A 22,862-nucleotide genomic window follows, 5' to 3' on the forward strand; every position below is an offset into this window, starting at 1 on the left:
TCTCATGATTGCATGGCTCATTCAATACCCAGTAGGTTACAGGACTGTTAAAACAGATCATATCAAGGCATGTAACAGGGTTTTTGTGGATATAAGGACATTTTCTGCATTCCTCTGTGAGCAAACATGTTCCTGCACATAGTTAATGAAGGCTGCCATGCCAATATGTTTTTTAGAGACATACATCATTGGGCTATAAATTGCATGATATGCACCTCTCTCTCTCTCTCTCTCTGTCTAGTAGGTGCCAACCCTACAGTGAGACAGACCCCCCCCCAACAGGATAAGCTAGCTGATATCAGCATCTCACTCCTATCTTCTCTTGTTACCTCCTGCAGTTCTTGAAGAAAATATTTAACAAAGCAGAGAAGGTTCCTTTACTGATGCCATAAAAATGTCTGCTGGTAATAAGTGGATGTACTAGTAGTAATGAAATACTTGGCATAGTTGCTAGATAGAATTTGTCATTTTCTTTAATATGTGTGACAATCAGTTCAGCATTATCAGAATACTTGACTTGGGAATGTTTTTAAGTTTTCTTTCTCTGATTATTTTTTTCCTAAGATGATTCTCTCCTTTAAATATCCCCAAAATGTATTACATGCAGAGAGGGATGTGGATTTTGTTTTGGAAAAGCTGAGCAAATTCTACCTTTGAGCCTTCATAGTCAGCCCTCCTAAATGTCCTGACTTAAAAAATTGTTTTTCTGGTAGCTATATCAGCTAGAAGTGCTTCAGACTAGCAAATGTTGATGTGCTCCTCTCAGGAGACGGGGTTTAATCACAGTGCTTATCACTGTAATGGCATTAGTCAATTAGATTTAATCATCTTTTTTATTTTAATCAAAGGTCAGTCAGTGATAACTGTGAGATCACAGAATTGTGGTAGTGAGAAAGTTTACCCTTAACCCCAAGGCTGCGCAATCTCAGAGTTATTATACTTACTGTTGTGAAGGTTTTGGTGTCATGGGAGCTTTCCCCTTACAAAACATTTAATTTTTCATTAATGTTAAAGTCAGTATTGTGTGGTGATTTCTTTATTTTCCAGTTTGTTGTAATTCTGTTTCTTTCATTTTACACTGTCAAGGATAGGGTTACTCTTGTGACTAATCAAGCTTGCACCTAAGAATGCCTTATGTCAAAATGTTCAACTTCCCTCCTTTCATGATCAGCCTTAGCATACATCTTATGGATTCCAGGGGGCAGCTGGAGAATAACACTGAAAGAATGTAAGTAAGTCACATCAATTGTTTGTTTCATTCAATGGTCACAGTTTAGGAATTCCAGAAAGAAAGCAGGTTATTTTCTAAGTTGAACTTATTGCATTCTCTTATGATGACAATAAAAGTCCTTTGTTGAACCCTGTAATGGTTCAGCCTATAAGAGTTCTGCAACTTCAAGGGCATTCTTCAGAGGGGTCTTCCAGGTGAGATTTGTGAGGTCCACAATCTATAGCTTCACAACATGTTTTAAATCAGACTCTCTAAGACTATAGATAGCTTTGCTAAGCATTCAAACAGGGCAGTGTCTCCACCTGGTTGTAGATGCATGGCTTGCCACCATACCTAAACATTATGGCTTGGAAATACAAAAATGGATGAAGAGCAACAGTTAGTATAGTGCACCTATGAGAGGTACTGAACATAACAATATTTTATATTTATTTATTAGCCAAGTAAGTGAACTGTTCCTTCTCAGGCACTACAATCTAGGTTACATGGGAAAAGAGCAGTTTAGAGTAGTAAGCATATCTCTCAACCTCTTACCACAAGAAATCTGGACAAAGCCTAAAATAATGGGGAGACAAAAGCCCAAAAATATGGACAGACTTAGATAGTTGTTAGAATAACAGGATTTGTGTTAACATGCATTGTCCTTTTCTTTTTTTTACTTTATAATTATAAATAACAAAATCAATATAACATATATACAAGTAATATAAAACAAATATGCAATTCCATAACAGAGACAATTTTTTAAACATTATTAAAATTCATCTAAAAGATCTTTAAGTTTTTACCATGACAGTTATGTTTAACAGTTGATGTTCTTGCATAAGAAATTTGTATTTCCCTATCATGTACATTTTTTGCTAAAGAATTTAATTCTGAAAATGAGAGGATGCCTCTACATTTCCAATTTATTGTAATAACTTTCCCTGCAATTGCAAGAAGAGACCAGAGAAGAGGCACTTGTTCATAGGTTCATAGGTAAGTAGTAGGCTATCGGCTCTAGGGCCTATACAAGCCTAGCCAAACGAGGTTCCCTGACTTTCGCCTCCCATGAAAATTATTTTCCTGTGCCCCTGTCAAGCAGAGCCACAGCAGTGATTCCTGGGGTGAATTTCCTATTTCCCATCCAACTGTCAAGATTATAGGTTTATAGGTAAGTACTAGGCTAAACAGCCCTTGCAGGTCTTGAATGCAGGACCCTGCACACCATTGTCAAAGCAATTTACCAGTAAGCCATCTCAACTGTGTTCTCAGAATAGAGTTTGGTACTGGTGCAATAATAATAAAGGAGTTAGTTATTTCACAATTATCTGGCCACAACGCTTTAGTGAAATTTTTGAAATGTATCCAAAATTAAGCGATCATTTTGCTCTCTAAGATTATGTGGATCCAATCTACATCTAAGGTTTCTTCACATCTCCAACGTCTGATATTGTCTTTTTATATATTAAAGCAATTTTGCATAGAGTTAGGAAACTTATGTGCAGGAACTTCCATGTAAAAATTCTCTTAAAAGGAGATGAGGCTGTATTATTGATGGATTTGAATATTAACATTTTATTAGTCTCTGAGAACATTTCATTATCTACCTTTGTAGAATAATTTCAAAAAGACTCATCAGCAATCAAAATTTCAGATCTCATAATTGTATAGGGATGCCTTATTTTTATCAAAACTATTTATTCCAAAGAAGAAATTTAATATCTTAGGAATTGTCTTTGAGTTTGTATTTAATGTTAATTTTAACTCATTAGTGATAAATTCTATTAATATTTGTATATTTAGCCAATGATTTTGCGTTATATTATATCTTGCCATAAGATACTTGGACTCACGTATATTATTATTGTTCAAAAAATGGTGTCAGAATTTTAAACCAACTTCTTGTATTTCTTTTATTTTTTTTTAATTAAATGAGTCTAGAGGGTCTATATTATAACAATGAATGATCAGATGATTGAACATTGTTACAGTGACCCCTAAAGTGCAAAAAAACTCAAAACAGCGAACAACCAGAACAGCGATTTTTTTTTTGCCAGGGAAAAAAATCGTTGTTCCCAAAAAAAAAAAAAAAAAAAAAAAACTAAACACTAAATGAAGTGGGGGGCTTTGTCCCCCACACCCCCTACTTAAATAGACCAACTCTGAGATCACACTACAGTGAAGGAAACGACACAACTTAGATGGCCAGCCCAATGATTTCTTTCCTTGTGAAAAAATTCACTGTTCCGGACGTTCGCTATTTTGCCAATTCGACATTTAGTGTTCAAACTAACAGTGTTCGATCATCTGATCATTCGCTAAACTAAAGTAGACCCTGTCTAGCCACCCTTTAGTGAGCAATGGGAAATATTAGGAATAATACATTTTAGTAAGGTAACTGCTATGCATTATTTTCTTAAAGTTATTTAAAATATAATTAATAAAAGCGGTATAATTAAAAATTTTCTTGGTGTTAAAAGTAAAATCTTTTATAACCAAGTACAATTTGTCTGTATCTGAAAGTAAAATATTTATTTCTGTATTATTAATTGAAAGTAAAACTAATTTATGAATAGTTTTCCAGTTTGAAGTGTAGCTAGAATTCAACCACTGACTCATTAAATTAAGAATAACTGATTTTGCTTATAAATCACAAATTATAAAATCTAACTGGAATGAAGCAGCAACAGTAAACTATAAATGTTTAATAAACACAATAAGAAAACATTAAAAGGATTTGAATAAAATATTTTTCATTATGGACTCTGATAAAGATGATTATTCTACCAAAAATTATATTTCTTATGCAGTCGTTGATTGCTTCCCCACCTAAAACAATTATTAAACAAATAAATTCAGTATTACTCAAGTTTTTATGGCATCCGCAAAAAATGAGAATAGCCCTTGACTGGCATTGCAGAAGTTGGGAAGATGGTGTTATTGCTTTTCTTAACATGCATTTTATGAAAGACATGACATCTGAAACATAAATGTATGCCATTATTTAGTGACTTCACTCCTCATTGATTTGCCAGAAAACCATAAATTTTATGAGGAACAGACCAAAAATATACGACAAACATCTGGATATTCTGTGAAAATCTGGACAGTTGAGAGGTAAGTCAACCAGCTTTCTTATAAAGCAGGAGGAAAGCATGTTACCTAGAGACAGTCCATGCAGACACAAGGAGAGTATGCAAACTCCATGCAGTGAACAGAGGTCAGGAGTAAATCCAAGACCATGATGGTGGTACGAGACAGAGAGTGCTCCACTGAGCCACCTAGATCTCAAGTTCATGCTCCATTCTGTCCAAGATATTCTCTCAGTTCCCCTTTTTGAGAATTTCTGGTACCTATATAGTTAGTAGTTGATTAGGTTCCAGTTTTTTTAAAATGTTGTTCTATGGTTGCTGCTGGATGGGTGAGAAATGCTCATTCAGCCAAGCTTGTACCGTGTGTTTTGGGTCTAATGAAGAAAAGCAGCTGTAACATGACTTGTTATTGTGTACGTAATACATGGTACACAGTAATGTCCTTTTGTGTGGGAGCCCGGTTATGTATTATCAGATAATCTGTAAAAAGACAGGATCTTCAGAGCCATTAGCAGAGTTGGTTAAACTAGTGAGGGATCCAGATTGCACTCAGGGCTGGCCTTAGATAAACTGGCACCTTAGGTGAAAAGGCTTCATGGCACCCCTCCAACCCAACACCCCCATCTGCCCAACCTGTCCTGCTTACAGCACATTTTAACTTACCAATAATACACTGTAATAACTGCAGTGGAAACAACTGTATTAAGTCAGGGGTCTGTGGAATGCTAGGCCCCCAGAAGCCATGAGGTTTCTGGATACTTGGAGATGCATTTTAGTTTTTTAAACAACCTTTGCATCTGATGATTGCTTGAACAAAAACTATGATCAAAATGAGAAATGTATTTTTACTTTTCAACTATGTTTTTTCTGCATCCTTTTAACTCACCCTAACTGACCAACACCACACTGTAATAACTAAATGAAGCTGGGTGTTGGGGCTGCTAAGCACCCAGAAGCCATGGGGTAATAGATGCGCCGAGGTACATTTTAGATCTATTTTCCGATCTTTGGATCCAGTGATAGCTTTTTATAAAAATCATGCATATGGAAAAGAAATTCAGTCTTACCTTTTTATTTCAGAGAAGAAATAAGTTGTATCCACATTTTAATGATCAGAACTGACCAAAGACCAGTTCTCAATAAAATGGGATACAGATGCTTGTAAGCATACATACATACATACATCACATCTGACTCTGAAAATAGTAATTGCTCCCCCCTACCACCTCAAAATAGGTATTCAATTTCTATATCCCGCTCTGGTGTTGAATTAAGGCACAAATGCCCACAGTCATCTATTTCCAGCTGCTGCTGTCATACGCATATATACAGCATGCCTCCCAACTCCTACCACCAAGAGACAGCTTCCTTATGTGTGTCTGATGTTAGACTGGGATGAAACTTAAAAAAAAAAAAAAAAAACAGATTTGCTGACAGACATATATAAACAGCATAAGACCAAGAACCCCAAAAAAAGAAACAACAAAATTTGTATACGGCCTGGACCTAAAAGAATCAATGGTCACCACCAAGTACTCAGTTGCTGTAAAACACTGCCCCACAGGGACTTGCATTACTACCAGGAGTCCGGCTTTTAAGTAAACGACATGGCTAGAACCACTGTCAGATAAACACTGTAACCACCATTGCAGATATTGTCAAATATTAAAATATTTATTTATTTTATTATTTATTTTACATTTGTTGACCGGGATAGTCCGATTGGATACATGTCCATTTTCAGCAGAGGCCTGGGGAGAAAAGCTCCAAACTTACAAACAGATAAAGACAAGCAAGTTACAGTATATGCACAAACATATTGTATTAACATACAAGTTACAGTCTCACATTTCAAGCCTATGAAGAATACAGTTTATATTCAGAAACATATACAAATATATTGCAGTTTCTCTTATCAAACCTACAGGTGCAGCTATATACAGAGTATCTGCAGAGATGTTAGTTTCTCTTTTCAAACCTTTTAGTGTAAGAGGTAAGTCGCTGTGAATAAAACATTGCAGGGATATGGAAGTAGATTAGGCTTTAGTCAGGGTTAGAGCAGGGACATAACCAGTGAGTTTTAAATTACTGGGTTAGATTTTTTTTGAGCTGATTAAGGGAGGGGTTCAAAGTAAGGTCAGATGGGAGCGAATTCCAGGTTTTGCCTACTGAATGTGCAAACAAAGATTCTCCAGATAGGTTGTTAGCTTTAACAGAATGAACCAAAAGTTTTGTAGTGGAACGAAGTGGCCTAGTGTTTTTGTAGGGATGGATAATGTTTTTAAGGGAGGGCGTTTTTTCTGGATGGTTAATAACCTTGAATGCTACAGTAAGTTGATTATATTGAATTAGCCTGGGGAGTTCTTGCCATCCTAAGAGGTTTTGGTTTTGACAATGGTGTGTCCCGTAGGGAGTTCCTGTGGCAAACCTGGCAATTTGATTGTAGCAGCTAGAGAGTTTGCTGAGATCAGTTTTGTTCAAGTTAGTGAGTACTGGCGAGGCGTAAAGTAGAGATGAAAGCACATGGGTACGGGCAATGGCAATCCCTAGCTAGAGGGGTGAGAAAAGGTTTGTTTTTATATAGGGAGCCAAGTTTTTTATTAATGGATTTAATAGTTTGGTTTATGTGCATATCATATTTGAGGTTGTTATCTATTATAAAACCCAGGAGGAGTTTGGTATACATATCTGGTGAGATTATGGTCCCATTGTTAGATGTAATAGTAAACGAAGGTTGAGAGGATTTGCGAGTAGGAGAGAAGAGCAATAGCTTTGTTTTATTAGGGATTAATATCAGCTGTTGATTAGAGATCCAGTTTTCCACTGTATTAAAGTTTTTTAGCTTAAACTAAGGAGATCTGTAGGGGTAGAGGCTGAGCAAATCAAGGTGGAGTCATTGGCATATTGTATACAGGTTGCATCTGGGATTACAGTGTGGAAGTCATTGATAAAGAGTAGCAAAGGAAGTAGATCAACACCACGAAAAATGTACCAAAGCTTTATTTTCACATAAAATCCACAGGAATGAGCGCTTTCGCGTGCTTCCAATGCACGCTTCTTCAGATGTGTTTAAAAACATAGTAGCAACTCATGCTTTATATACTCAATAGGCGTAATTGCTTAATAGATTAATTAATACAATTATTTATTTAAGGGACTTATCTGCTTCATTTAAAGCTATACGTCATCATATCACTGTGTAGCACTTGTTTAACTCCCAACATATTCTAGCAGTCAAGGTCTATTTATGGTGATAGAGAAGTTATTATATTACTAATGACCTAACTTACATTTGGTCAGACATATATATTTATTTGCTTCATGTTGTTTTATCAATCATTTTAGATATATATACATTAATTAATGGTAGATGAGATTTTTATCAGATTTTTATCAGTTTGTTATATTATGTATTGCTGCTATTACCATTGATACACACATGGTTATTGGCTATTTATTTATTTATATATTCATTATCTGTTTACATATTTATTGCTTAATACTTATTTACATATATGTAAATTAATACATATTTATACATTGTTCGTTTTTAACATTTTTATAGTAACCTGCTATTTATTATTTACTTAAAGTTATACATAATGTTCACAACACTCATACATATATATTTTTTAACATACATTTTTAATATTGTTAAACTTATGTTCTACATGGTTGTTTTTAGATGTCCCATATCAAATAAGACTCATTATACACCTAGTGAACATCATAGTTAATGTCCTGTACATGATATATGAATGATTGGATATACACATATCTTTACTATTATTTTTGATTATTTCATTGTGATTTGTATTATATGTATAACCCTCACATATTTACAGCTATTATTTATAGCTGTATTAAGTGACAGATTTATTAAATGCTATCGTGTATAGTGTTTTTACAACATATGGATGACCTCTCAGTCTCTCTTTTACTGCTAGAATATGTTGGGAGTTAAACAAGTGCTACACAGTGATATGATGAAGTATAGCTTTAAATGAAGCAGATAAGTCCCTTAAATAAATAATTGTATTAATTAATCTATTAAGCAATTACGCCTATTGAGTATATAAAGCATGAGTTGCTACTATGTTTTTAAACACATCTGAAGAAGCGTGCATTGGAAGCACGCGAAAGCGCTCATTCCTGTGGATTTTATGTGAAAATAAAGCTTTGGTACATTTTTCGTGGTGTTGATCTACTTCCTTTGCTACTTTGCCGTTTGATTTTGTGGTCGATCAACTTTGAGGGAGAGGTTCGTTTGCTTTTTTGGATTGTATTTTGCTGCTTTTTGCTCACCGACTCCCTACACGATGGAAAATTCAGCGATAGAACTTGATTATCATCTGGAAAGAACCTTACCGAGTGCCAAATGGAATAACCTGACAGAACCAAGATCTAATCCGCTACTGAACATTGATCTTTCTGTACAATCTAGTACAACGGAACCAGGTACTGTTAACCTACTTAATGACTTTACTCCATTGTACAGAGAATTGGAGAATAACTTGTATAAACAATTTAGACTGTTGTGGCAACGCCGTCATTTAGAGGCATGCCTTCACTACAAGGTAGTACCTAGGGGAATGAGGGTACTTTGCATGCCCTCATACGGCAACAGCCACCCCGAGCTCCTTAAAAACTGGCAAAGAATGAACATTGAGCTCAGCTTTAAATATATTAAATTGCTCATAGATTATTTTCAACCATTAGAAAATGAGCTATCTATAAAAACTGACTCATTATATAAAGATATGAGCAAGAGATTTAAAGGGGAAATGTTTGCCAGTAAAATTGACAGTCTACTTAATCAAGTTAGTGCGTATGGAGATCGATTACAAACAGTTAAATTACGCAAATTACAAAGAGACCAACAAGACTTTGCAAATGGCCAGGTCTTTGTATGGCCAAGATACACTCAGAGAGAGGGGTCGCAAAGGACCGAAAGGGTTGAAGGAAGAACAAGAGTACCGGCCACCGAGGATATAGATGTAACCCCTTTAACAGACATAGCAGCGTCTTGTGACGTTAATGCGGAAGCGTCATTGAGTGGCTACAGGATGAATATCAGTGAAGACAACAGCACACCACCACCCAATCAATTAGCATTGGCTACGCAGCTTGGTCCGGGAGCGAAACCGAAGTTACAGCAAACGAATTTGGATTCTTTTTTACCACTTCCGGTACGCCAACGAAGAGAAACAAGGGGAAGATCGACGAGTCATGGAAGGCGGAAAAGGAGAATGTCAGGAGAACCGACAAGCAAGAGGGGTCGAGGAAAGGACTGAATGATTTAGTTTTTAACTTATCTGATTTATCGTTGGATGAGACACACTATAAACTCTTAAATAAGGGGCTGAGCTTCATACCAGCACAAGTTAGTAACATTGCTACCATACTAACTGAGTTACGTGTTTTTACTCGCAATATTGCTTTGGAATTATTTTTTAAACAAACGACACAGAACAGTGCTAATTGTAATGAGAGATTGAATTGTTTTGAATGTTTCAAAAGGAAAAGCACATTTTCACCTGCACAACATCCATGTTTAGAATGCTTCTTAAAAGCCTGTGAGAATGACCTCTATAAACATTATTTGGATTATAGAAAAGGCACATTATCACTTTTTCACAACATAACAAAGGAAGAAAGATTAGCAATGAATACGTTATCTAATAACATGGCCATTATGATAAGACCGGCGGATAAGGGAGGGGGGATAGTCATCCTTAACAAAGAAGATTACATAGAATATATGGGCATATTATTAAAGGACGACACCACATACAAAGAGATTGATAAAAAAACAGTAGATAATTTAATATATGAGGTACATCATGACATTTATGACATGATGATTAATAGACAAATCAGTCATGAGTTTTACTTGTTCCTACTTATTGAACATCCAATGATACCATACATTAAGGGGCTACCTAAGATGCACAAGGGTATAATACCACCACCCTTACGCCCCATAGTAGTAGGACATCAGTGGGTCACGGAAAATATCTCTATTTTTATAGAAAAGAAGTTAAAGCCATTAGTGAATAATATCCCCACCATATTAAAAGATTCTTATCAATTGATTCAGTACCTTAAGGATATCCAAAAGCATGTTTTAGATAAGCATTTACTAGTTACGTTAGATGTGCAGAGCCTATTTACAGCTATACCTAATGCTTATGGTTTAGAGGCAATAAGATATGTATTAAATAGATATGGGACTTACAACAATAGTGAACAGATTCTGTTGAATGCCTTAATTGAAATAGTTCTTACGAATAATGTTATGATGTTTAATAACTCTTTTTATATACAACAGTGGGGGGTAGCCATGGGCACCCCCTGCGCTAACACGTACGCTAACTTGGTTGTATATAAATGGGAAACCACCTGTCTTTTTACACATCCAGAATATCATAAAGTTTTGGCTTATTTTAGATTTGTGGATGATATATTATTAATTTGGGATGGAACCCCTGAGGAACTTAAAATTTTCATCAATGATTTAGAAAAAACTACAGACTTTCTTAGATTCTCTATGGAATATTCGTATTCCAATGTTAGTTTTTTAGACCTTAACATCAGAAAAGAGAAAGAAGGTAGATTAATTACATCCTTATACAGGAAAGAGTGTTGGAAAAACACACTGTTAGAGCATGATAGTATGCATCCTAGGTTTACTTTTACAAACATTTTGAAAGGACAATTTACAAGGATAAGCAGGATCTGTCAAGATAAATATGAATGTAATATTGAATTTCACAAACTTGAGCGGTTATTTTTGGATAGAGGCTATAATCCTCATATTGTAGCAGGTATAAAAGAAAAATGTATTAGTGATCCTAGTTACAAGCCAAAGGTAACATATGACCATAATAACAGAAATATATATGCACCTGCTAAACAACAAGAACAGAAGCAAGTGAGGTGTATAATTAGTTACACAAGTGACAATAAATATATAACTGATATCATCAGTAAGAATTGGTCAATTTTAATTACTAATGATGATATAAAAAATTTAATAGGCAATAGACCTTCCTATACATATAAAAATACGAAGAATCTGAAAAGAATTTTATGTAACGAGAAAGTTAATAGACCAAGTAATATCAGAGATAATGCAGGTACTGTTCCTTGTGGAAGATGTACCTCATGTAAATGGATTTCCACAGACAATAAGTTCTTACATCCTGAGCTATTATTTGAGCTTGATATTAATTGTTCAGCCACTTGTGATGATACTAATGTGATCTATTTAGCTACTTGTGAACTATGCCCTGCTTTCTATGTGGGCATGACAACTAGAAGGCTTAGAGACAGGATACAAGAGCATTTATATGCCATAAAGAAAAATGACCCAAAAAATGCTTTATCTAAACACGTCTCTGAATATTCAAATCACAAATTTATATTTAGAGTGTTACAAAAAAGAACTATAAATTCACGAAGAGGAGATAATTTTAATGAACTGGAGAATTTAGAATTAGATTGGATCTTTAAGTTCAGAGCACAACAGTATCCAGGCCTCAATAGTTACATTAGCATTAGATCACATTTGAAGAAACGAAAATATCATTGACCCATTTAGAATTTGTGTATTTTAATATATGGAGAAAACTTATTATAGTGGAATGTTAGAAATGAAGATAGATTACAGCATCACACTAAGTTAATTGCAATTATATTACACATCAAATCACACACCAATTATTAATTATTAGATAGTTTTTATGTGTATAAGTGGTTTTATACATGATGTATATACACACATTAACTTAACTCTGATCTCATCAATTTTTGGATCTTTATATTGATCATTATCAAGGTCTATTTATGGTGATAGAGAAGTTATTATATTACTAATGACCTAACTTACATTTGGTCAGACATATATATTTATTTACTTCATGTTGTTTTATCAATCATTTTAGATATATATACATTAATTAATGGTAGATGAGATTTTTATCAGATTTTTATCAGTTTGTTATATTATGTATTGCTGCTATTACCATTGATACACACATGGTTATTGGCTATTTATTTATTTATATATTCATTATCTGTTTACATATTTATTGCTTAATACTTATTTACATATATGTAAATTAATACATATTTATACATTGTTCGTTTTTAACATTTTTATAGTAACCTGCTATTTATTATTTACTTAAAGTTATACATAATGTTCACAACACTCATACATATATATTTTTTAACATACATTTTTAATATTGTTAAACTTATGTTCTACATGGTTGTTTTAGATGTCCCATATCAAATAAGACTCATTATACACCTAGTGAACATCATAGTTAATGTCCTGTACATGATATATGAATGATTGGATATACACATATCTTTACTATTATTTTTGATTATTTCATTGTGATTTGTATTATATGTATAACCCTCACATATTTACAGCTATTATTTATAGCTGTATTAAGTGACAGATTTATTAAATGCTATCGTGTATAGTGTTTTTACAACATATGGATGACCTCTCGGTCTCTCTTTTACTGCTAGAATATGTTGGGAGTTAAACAAGTGCTACACAGTGATATGATGAAGTATAGCTTTAAATGAAGCAGATAAGTCCCTTAAATAAATAATTGTATTAATTAATCTATTAAGCAATTACGCCTATTGAGTATATAAAGCATGAGTTGCTACTATGTTTTTAAACACATCTGAAGAAGCGTGCATTGGAAGCACGCGAAAGCGCTCATTCCTGTGGATTTTATGTGAAAATAAAGCTTTGGTACATTTTTCGTGGTGTTGATCTACTTCCTTTGCTACTTTGCCGTTTGATTTTGTGGTCGATCAACTTTGAGGGAGAGGTTCGTTTGCTTTTTTGGATTGTCATTGATAAAGAGGGAGAAAAGAAGGGGACCTAATATGGAGCCTTGAGGGACACCAAGGGTAACGGGGAGAAGGGCGGAGAGTTTGTCCTGCCAAAGGACAGCCAGCTGTCTTCCACTAAGATAAGATTGAAACCATTGTATGGCATGGTTGTTCAGGGATATTTTCTTTAGGGTAAGTAAAAGTAGCTGATGGTTAACCATGTTGAAGGCCTTGGAAACCTTGAGAAACAGGGCAGAAGATAATTTGTTGTTGTTACGGTTGGAATTTATGACATTAGAAAAGGAGAGGAGGGCTGTGGTGGTACTGTGCTGTGGTCTAAACCCATGCTGGGAGTTGGCCAGAAGATTATGTTGAATAACTTAGTGTAAGAGTTGTTTATGGATACACTTTTCCATAATTTTAGCCAGAGGGGAAGGGATAGCTATTGGTCTATAGTTTGACAGCTCAATGGAGCTGCCTTCTTTGTGGAGTGGTATGACATGTGATATTTTCCAGATAGAGGGGATAGAGGCTTCAGTTATGGTTTTGTTTATCAAAATAGAGACAGGGAATGCTATAACATCAGCAGCTTTTTGCAGGTAGTCTGCAGAAAGGAGGTCAACTGAAAGGGTGGTTGGTTTGATTTTTTTAATTAGGGCTCTAACAAGTAAAGTCGGAACTTTTTGGAAACTGAAGGAGAGAATGTCACTGAGTTTAGGGGTTTCAGCGTTAGGACAGGTGGGTTTAAGTTTGCTAGCAAGGGCCTGGATGGTTTCTGTAAAGAAATTGTTGAAGGTGTTGGCAATGGACTCTGGCAATATTTGGGTTGGGACTGAGGGGGTTGGAGTTGTGGATTGCCCTGGGTGGAGGAGTTTGTTAATATCTGCCCAGAACTTCTGTGGATTGTTGTGGTGTTTCTGCTGTACATGGCAGAAATAGTTTTTTTTTTGTCTAGTAATACGGATTTTTTTTCATTCCTATATTGTCAAAATTTGAGTTGATCTTGTGCTTTAGAGGAGCGCCAGGTGTTCCAGGCATTATTTCTTTGGATGATCTTTAGTTTGGTTTCTTTAGTGAGCCAGGAGGCAATTTTTTGTTTTAATTCTAATAGAGCGTGCAGGTGTGTGGTTGTCAAGGATGGCCAGGAATGTGTTGTTAAAGTGTGTTACTGCCTCATCTAGTGGTAGTTGTTTTAGAATTGACCGACTGCATAATTTAAGTTCTTCTAAGAATTTATTAAGGTTGAAGTTTTTGCTATTTCTATTTGTTTTATAGGTGGGTAGATGTGGACATTCAACTTTATGCCTAATAAAATACGTTGAGAAATTATCATTTAGATCTTCAGGGAGAGTACCTGATTTGTACATGTGGTGGAGGCTATTAATTAGCATCCAGTCTAGGATACTTTATTGTTAGGCTTGCTGATCCTAGACGGGGAGGTTATAGTTTGTGTAAAACCATGTAGGTTTACATGGGTGGTTGGGGTCTCTGCAGTGCAGGTATTGCAATCTATATTGAGGTCCCTTGGAACAATGGTCTCTTGGGGGTAGGCATTGGATAGCCAGTAGAGGTTGTCTTCTACGGTCCCTGAGTTACCTGGGGGAATATAGACACATACTATGTTTATACATTTGTTTTTATTTATTTGTAGTTTGGAAATCATAATTTCTGCTTTGTTAAATATAGGTGGTTGAAGGTTGTCTACAAATATTACATAAAATAAGTGACTGAAAATGTAATTAAAACAAAAAATGTTTAATCTGAGTACTTTCATCCCTCCACATACATCAGGACTTCATCAGAGATAAAAACCATAATCACATCACTTCCAAATATACAATTCTCCTGATAATGCATACCTCCCCTTAAAGGTATACAAACATTAAAACATAAAATACGAACACAGAATAGGTTCAGTAAATCAACTTATAGTCCCCTGTGACATAACACTGGCCGTAGCAGCCCTGGTATTACTGATGTAGATTGTCTTGGTGTTGATTCAGGGTCTGGGTTTCCACAGTTGATTTTGCTGCCAGCCTTCTTGTTTTTTTTTTGCCCCCCCCCCCCCCCACACACACACACAGATAATCAGCTGCACCCAGAAGAGTTCCCTCATCTATCAAAACCAGATAAGTTAACATCACACTTTCTCTTCCTCATGTTTGGAATTAGTAAGGATTTTTAGGCACCCAGTGCACAATAGGGGGCCAAAGAAAAATGTTTTGTTATAACAAGTTTTTCTCCTCTAACCCATACTGTTTAGGGAATGGATGTTCAAACGACATGCTGGTGTACTACTCCCCCCACTGTGACTTAGACCATGTCCCCGCTTCCCTTGAACACCACCACTTGTGTGCCTGCTGACCTCTGCAAGAGATGAACAGCAAGGTGCCGCTGAGTGCACGCCCTCCTCCTCAGGTTGGACACATCCATCCTCCCATGCTAGTGCCCCAGCTGCTCAAGCTGCTAATCAAACCTAGGTCACATGGGCTGTAGTCAGGGCTTTATCCCTTTACACCATGACACTGGCAGTTCTTGGTGCTGGTTTTGATGTTGGGCTACTCAAGTTCAGGGGTTTCAGCATCAGTGATCTTGACATCAACCCCTCATCTGCTGACAAAGGTGGATGTAGATACCAATTCCAGTGCAGTTTTGATTTAAAAGAATTCAGTGGTAACTCTTGAAAAATTAATACATAAATGTTAATTGTACATTTATTATTGGGTTAACATCAAAGAATGATGAAGGGTGCCCGTTCTTTAAGCCTCAGACTTTGTTTTAGACTGTAACTGTCAGAAGAAATAATAAAAGGAATTAAATGTTTATCACTCAGTTTAATTTCTCCAAATCTTTTGAGTTTGTAATATCATGATGGGGATGGATCCCATTCAGAAGTCAAGATATAATTAAAGATTACGAAATTAGTATGGTTTCAATCTCTGATGTTGCTAAAAGTACTCTTTGCAGTACCTGCAATATACCCAGAATTAACCCCTACATCTCATACAGAGTAACATGCACTGGTAGCATATCTAAATATGACTGTAGAGTCCTTTTTATTAGACCTGTTGCTCCTACTACTATTAGAAGTCTCTGGGTATCTTTTTTCCACATTGCTCTTATTTCTGCTTGCAAATCCTGATATTTTATGACTTTGTGTGTCTCTGTGCATGAATACTGTAATCACTAGGTCTAGCAAATTAACGATCGGTGCTACATTTGCCTTTTTTCATGGACTACTATATCTGTTTGACTCATCTATTTTTTGAACTGCTGGTAAATAGTGATCTTATGATGTACACTTCATAATTCTCTATAATGCTTTGTGGTTCATTTCCAATGCTTTCCAACTACTTCTATATTGTAGTGTTTGCACAATCTCCAAAGCAACAGTCTTGGCACATTGTCATACCTCTCAGAATCTTAGCACAAGAAGTCTGGACAGAGCCAAAAATAGTAGTGGGACATAGGCCAAAAAACAAGGATATGTTTTAAATTTTGCTCTTATAAACTTAGAAAGTTGCTAAATTAGCAGGTTTTGCATTAAACATGCATTTTGTGAAAGATATGAAGCCTGAAACTCTGTCATCTAGTAACTTCTATCTTCAGTGATTTTTGCCAGAAAACCACAAATTTAATGAGGAACAGACCAAAAATATGAGTAAAAAAAAGTACAGTTGTGTACACTTACCATAAATGTAGATGTTCGAGGATATTCACTGTTGCAATCATTACATTTGGGTAATCTGCTGGCAGGTTGCCCTCAGTCGGCCTGATTAACAAAGTCTTGGGTCCTGCAGCAGTTGCTGTCCCTTCTTCCATGATGTCAGATCGTCAGGGGTATAAAATATGCAGCTGACACCATTACATCAGTTTTTCTTGCCCCAGATGTCAGGTGCCCCCCAAATGGGGAGCAAAATATATAAATAAATAAATAAATATATAAATAAATAAATATATATATATATATATATATATATATATATATATATATATATACATATATATATATATATATATATATATATATATATATATATATATATATATATATATATATGCAGAATAAAAAACACAAAACATATACCTCCCAACAAATGCAAATACACCAAAAAGGCTTTTAAAGATAGTAACAGAAATGAAAGGTATAGTTAGAGAAAAAAACGTGGGCTGGAGGGAGGATAACCAGGACTGCAACAGTGAATACACTCTAACATCTACATTTATGGTAAGTGTACACAACTGTACTGTTCTTCGTGTTTCACTGTTGCAGTCATTACATTTGGGTAGAATCCCAAAGCTATGGATGGGAGGATGGATTTATACAGCATTAGGAGCAGCTATGAGGCCCTGCAGGACAGCAGTGGCAAAGCCTGCTCTGGATTTAGAGAAGAGAGGTAAATGGTAATGTTTGGTGAATGTATGAACTGAGCTCCAGGTAGTAACTTCTAGAATGTCTCTGGTAGGAACCCCTCTGAGAAAGGCTGCAGAAGTAGATGCAGGCCTGGTGGAATGAGATCTGATCCACTTGGGACAGGTTTACCATGGTGCTTATAGCAGAAACGAATACAATGGCTTATCCATTTGGAAATAGTCTGCTTTGAAATAGCCTTTCCCTCTGCCCCTGCAGCAAATGCCACCAGTAATTGTTCAGATTTTCTGAGAGATTTTGTCCTAAGTAAAATCTTAATTGTCTGTGCACATCCGATGAATGCAGAATCCGCTCACCCTTGTTCTGTGGATTTGGGAAGAAAGTTGGCAGATGAATGGTCTGATTAAGGGCCACACTAGATACCACTTTAGGCATAAAGGATGGATTGGTCCTGAGAACCACCCTGTCTGGGTAAAAAATAATGAAAGGCTCCACTGTCATAAGAGCCTGTAGTTCTGAAATCCTTCTAGCTGAAGTGACTGCTAAAAGAAAAGCTGTTTTCCAAGAAAGAAATTTTAGGTCTGCAGTAGCAGCTGGCTCAAAAGGAGGTAGAGTGAGTTTTTCCAAAACAAAATTGAAGTCCCATGCAGGAGTAGGTGCTCTCCTAGGAGGTCTTATATTTTTGGCCCCTCTGAGGTACTGCTTTAGCAGAGGATGAGAAAAGAGGGGAGGCTCTGTGTTGTAATGAGCTGAAATAGCAGAGGCATGGATTTTTATGGAAGAAAAAGATAGGCCCTTGTGAAGCATCTCAGTTAAGTATTGCAGAATCTGAGGAATATTGGGCATTACTGTGCTTATTCCTTGCGCTTGGTTCCAGGCACAGAATCTTTTCCATTTGTCAGCATAAGATTTTCTAGTACTAGGCCTTCTAGCCTCCAAAATGACATCCATCACAGGTTTGCTGAGAAATGTAACTGGTGAAATTAGTTGATTAATCATGCTGCATGATTCAGAGTTTGGAGCTGAGTGTGCAGAATTTGATAGTTCTGCTGAGACAGTATGTAACGTGTCTGAGGCAGGTACCATGGAGGAAGATGTGACATGTTGCGTAGGAGCGGGTACCAGTGTTGGCAAGGCCAGTCTGGAGCAATCAGAATCATTTTTGGTTTTTCCTGTCTGACTTTTAGTAAGACCTTGGAGAGCAGAGGCAGAGGGGGAAAGGCATAGACTGATTGATTTTTCCAGCTGAAGGATAGACCATCCACTTTCCAAGCTTTTTTGTGATGAATTCTTGTGCAGAATTTGTCCAACTGATAGTTTTGGGGTGAGGCAAAAAGATCTATGTCTGGGTTCCTCCATTTACGTGCCAACATGCTGAAGATTTGTGGATCCAGTTTCCATTTGTGTGGGTTCATAAGATTTCTGCTTAGTTCATCTGCCAGAGTATTTTGCTTTCCTGGCAGGAATTGAGCTTATAGATGTATTTGATAAGTCAAGGCTGTGTTCCACAATGCCATGGCTAGTCTGCAAAGGGGGTAGAAATGGGTACCCCCCCTGCTTGTTTATGTACCACATGACTGTGGTGTTGTCTATCTTTATCAGTAGTTGTCCTGGATGAAGATAGTCCTTGTAGGCTGTCAGAGCATTCTGTACAGCTAGCATCTCTTTCTGATTGATATGTAGGTGCATTTGATTTGGGCTCCATTGGCCCTGAATGCATCTCCCTGCCAGATGCACCCCCCAAGCATAATCTGATGCGTCTGTAGTCAGGGTTTGGGTGGCAGGGGGTGGAATGAATGACAGTCCCTTGATTTGGTGGCAGGCATCTGCCCACCATAAGAACTCCAGCTACAAGCAAGGAATGATAGGAATCATTGTTTCCAGGCTGTGACAATGTTGACTCCATAAGCTTTTTAGGTACCATTAAGTTTCCTCATATGCAGTTTTGCATATGGAATTAGAAGAATGCAGGAGGCCATGAATCCCAAGGCCTGCAGAATTTGTCTTGCAAATAGCTGGGTTTTTGTGGCCACCTGTTTGAAGTAAGTCATCAAGTGAATTTGTTTTTTTGGTGTAAGGTAAGTCATCTGGGCAGTTGTATTCAAGCTTGCATTCAGGAAAGTAATTATTTGAGGGGGTACCAGTTGTGATTTATTTTCATTTATGGTGTACCCTAGGCAAGTTAGAAGCCTTTTTACAAACGCCAGATGTTTTAGAAGAGTGTCCTTGTTTTCTGCCTGAATTAGACAATCGTCCAGGTATGGATAAATTTGAATATTTCTTTGCCTGCAAAATGCAATTACTGGTGCCAGGCACTTTGTGAAGACCCTGGGTGCAGTAAATAAGCCAAAGGGCAGTGCAGAGAACTGGTAATGCAAATAGCCTGCTTTGAAGCTCAGGTATCTTCTGCAAGATTCCCTGACTGGGATATGCAGGTAAGCCTCTTTTAAGTCTAGAGTTACCGAACAGGCATTCTTGCCTAGCATAGGTAGTAACTGTTGGAGAGCCAGCATCTTGAATTTTGGAATGTCCAGGAATGTATTTAGAATGGATAAGTCCAGAACTGGACGCCATGATTTGTCTTTTCTGGGCACCAGGAAAAGTCTTGAATAAAATCATTGTCCCTTTTCCTTTTCTGGCACTGGTTGAATAGCCCCCATATTCATGAGGGACATAACTTGTTTCTGGGCCTCTGCCCACTGATTTGGAGGCAGATCTGGCCATCTGTTTGGGACTGGCAACATGTGGAAATGAAATCTGTATCCCTGGGATACTATATTTAAAACCCATTTGTCCTGGGTAATTAGTTGCCAGTTTCGTGCATGAAGTGCGAGTTTTCCCCCCAAATGGGTGGCCAAAAGATAAGTGATTGGTGATTGCAGTGGAAAGTCATTGAGACTGTTTTCTGTAGGAAGGTGCCTTGTTAATTCCCGATTTGGAGGTGGAGGCACCCCATTGCTTTGTTCTATAAGTTCCTTGTGACTGAAACCTGGAGCCTTTGGAATGTCTGGGTTTGACCTGAGTGGCTCTAGTGGGTATAGGAAAGGACCAGTTCTTAGTAGGCCAGTGGGTGGCTGCACTTGTAGGAAATCTTTTACAATCTGCATAGATTTAGCTTTATCTTCCATCTTTTTCAAAACTTCTTCAGCCTTATTACCAAATAGACTGTCCTGTTTTAAAGGAGCATCCAACAATTTTGCTTTAACATGGTCAGGCAGATTTTTCTCCTTGAGCCAAGCATGCCTTCTTATCACAGATCCAGTTACAGCAACCCTGCAAGAGGCCTCCAAGGAATCAAAACCACATTGCAAAGTATGTTTTCAAACTTGAACAAAAACACAAGATAGGAACCAATACAGGTTCTAACTGACAACACAAATAAAATTCCGAACCACTGTGTAAGGTGAAAAAGGCACAACCACTGAAACTTCCAAGATTTAATCCACACAATAGCACAGACTGAGCGCTTTCACCAGTTTTCCAACTTGTTCAGCTGAATGCAATAAATCCTCCAACTCTTTATTTTCCACACAGTCAGAAATTAACATAATTTTCTGTTTAAGTAAACCCATGACATGCTGTTGATATTTAAGCATATGAAATTGACAGTTTAAAGCCCTGATTGCCAAGGTTGAAGACGTGTAAACCTTCTTACCCCATCTATCCAGCGCCCTGGAATCTCTAATAACTCTTTATTTTCCACACAGTCAGAAATCAACATAATTTTCTGTTTAAGTAAACCCATGACATGCTGTTGATATTTAAGCATATGAAATTGACAGTTGAAAGCCCTGATTGCCAAGGTTGAAGAAGTGTAAACCTTCTTACCCCATCTATCCAGTGCCCTGGAATCTCTATCAGAAGGGGTAGGATTTTTAGCAGTAGAAGCCTTAATGCCTTTGGGACCCTGAGAAATGGTTTCAGGGTCAGCAGTAGGATTTCTAAAGAGGAATTTGTGGGAGTCAGGAACCCTGTAATATCTGTCTGGCTTACTAGGAGCCGGAGGCAGGGAATCAGGAGTCATACTGAACTCTGAGGAAAACATCAACAATGTCTAGAACAGGAGGTATAGCCAAAGGCCTATGCTGAGGAAGAAGAAGAAAATCCCCAAGTCTCTTTTTAGATTCTGAGAAATCCTGACTCTCCCAATGAAGGTGTTCCCTTAAGGCATGTAAAGTTTCTCCAAAAGAAAAATCCTCAGGAGGAGAAGCAGAAAGGATGGAATCTTCTGCATCAGAGTCCTCATAAGTGGGAATAGATAATTCCTGATCAGAAGAGGAATCAGAAGAAAAAGAAACCTGATCTGAAGATTCATAGTCAGTGCCTTGCCTAGGCCTCTTAGCAGGAGGGGGATGGGTACCCCTGATCAAGGTAATTAAATCCTCAGCCATTTTGATCATTTGTTTTTTAGGCATTGGGGCCTGTACACGTGGCCCAAGCGTCGTTTTAGTAGACATAGAAGTAGTTTTTGGCTTAGTTTTGAAGATGGAGTCGGTTTAATATACAAATCTTTAGGCCTGAAAACACCCTTAGAAGCCGGTGGCTGCACAGTGGCTCCAGACCCATCTAAGGTAGAGACATCTGTGGGTTCAATAAAAGTATCTCGTGGCATACCGGACTCTGAATGGGTCTCAGTAGAGGCCTGTGAATCAAAAGTAGCAGGTATCGGGCTGCAAAATCGCCTCACTGAGTACAGGTGAACTGGTGACTGGCTTAGGAGAAGCTTCGTCGTTGGTTTTGGACCTTGACGGTCTGTCTCTTTCTTTTTCTTTGCATTTTTTAGGTATTCTGGTAGTCAGATTGCTAACCAATGACATTTCTGGATAGTTAAATCTGGAGCCAAAATATTTAGAAGCAAAAATATACCAACATTTAATAGTGCGTTGATTAAATTTAGCACAAAACCGACAGCAAGGCACATTGCGGTCAGGGCCTAGGCAAGGAATACAGTACAAATGAAAATCCTTATGAGGTATTTGCTTCCCACAAGTAATACAATTATTAACTTTTACCGACATCTGTAAGGAGCAAGAAAAAGTTTCCCCAACAGGGTACTTAGCTTTTAGTTGAAGACTTCGGTTCTGAAACTCGAAAACGAAAATTTCAGGAGTCAGCCAACCGGCACTTGCGAACTGCTTCTGCTTCGGGCACCGCGTGGCAAGAAAGACTGATGTAATGGCGTTGGCTGCATGTTTTATACCCCTGACGACCTGACATCATGGAAGAAGGGGCAACCGACGCAGGACCCAAGACTTTGCTAATCAGGCCGACTGAGGGAAACCTGCCAGCATATTACCCAAATGTAATGACTGCAACAGTG

Source organism: Protopterus annectens, chromosome 2.part0 (genome assembly GCF_019279795.1).
Source record: "Protopterus annectens isolate FY-2018-M chromosome 2.part0, PAN1.0, whole genome shotgun sequence".
Classification (NCBI taxonomy): Eukaryota; Metazoa; Chordata; order Ceratodontiformes; family Protopteridae; genus Protopterus; species Protopterus annectens.